Below are 654 nucleotides of genomic sequence, written 5' to 3' on the forward strand. Positions count from 1 at the left end.
CTATCTGTCTGACTGTCTGTGTGTCTGCCTGTCTGCCTGTCTGACTGTCTGTGTGTCTGTCTGTCTGCAGACACCCAGACGAGGAGCTGCAGTGGTCCAGCAGATCTAGAATCAGCTCAGCCTGCAGACAAAGAGCAGAAACGTTGGACCTTCAGGGTAAGTTCTGAAGTTCTGACAGGTTCAGGTTCCTCTTTAGATCATGTGTCAGGTCTGATATTCTTTGGTTATTTGCTTGTGCAAATAATGGCAGCAGCAACTAGCTGTAGCACTTCCTGCAGGAATAATCTAATATTTCTGCTGAAATGACTGTGATGTGAAGCAGACAGGGTTTAAAGGGTTAAAATCCATCATGTTTTAGACAGTAAAGAAGTTACATATTGCAGATCAGGGTTCTGGATCAGGTGTTGTGAATCAGGGTTCTGGATCAGGACTGTAAATATAACAGTTCCTGGTTTCGGTGGTCAGAGATGACCTCGAGGTGAAACTCGTTAACTTCAGTCCCTCCAGCTGTTTGGGACGAAGGCTGTGAGGACATCAGAGATGAAAGAGAAACTGTAGGAGGACTCAGGATGTAATAACTGAGGAGGAGGAGGAGGAGGAGGAGGAGGAGGAGGAGGAGGAGGAGGAGGAGGAGGAGGAGGAGGAGGAGGAGGA

At 47.7% G+C, this 654-nt stretch overlaps 1 protein-coding gene across 1 annotated transcript in view; it reads left to right on the forward strand.

Moving 5' to 3' along the window:
• The first annotated feature begins 26 nt into the window (after positions 1–26).
• Positions 27–654, forward strand: part of LOC108229170 (uncharacterized protein C21orf62 homolog) — a 5,230-nt gene continuing 4,602 nt past the window's right edge. Inside the window, exon 1 of the mRNA XM_017404830.3 lies at positions 27–156. The gene's annotated coding sequence lies outside the window, so the exon portion shown is untranslated. The remainder of the gene's footprint in view (positions 157–654) is intronic.

Source organism: Kryptolebias marmoratus, linkage group LG6 (genome assembly GCF_001649575.2).
Source record: "Kryptolebias marmoratus isolate JLee-2015 linkage group LG6, ASM164957v2, whole genome shotgun sequence".
Taxonomy (NCBI): domain Eukaryota; kingdom Metazoa; phylum Chordata; class Actinopteri; order Cyprinodontiformes; family Rivulidae; genus Kryptolebias; species Kryptolebias marmoratus.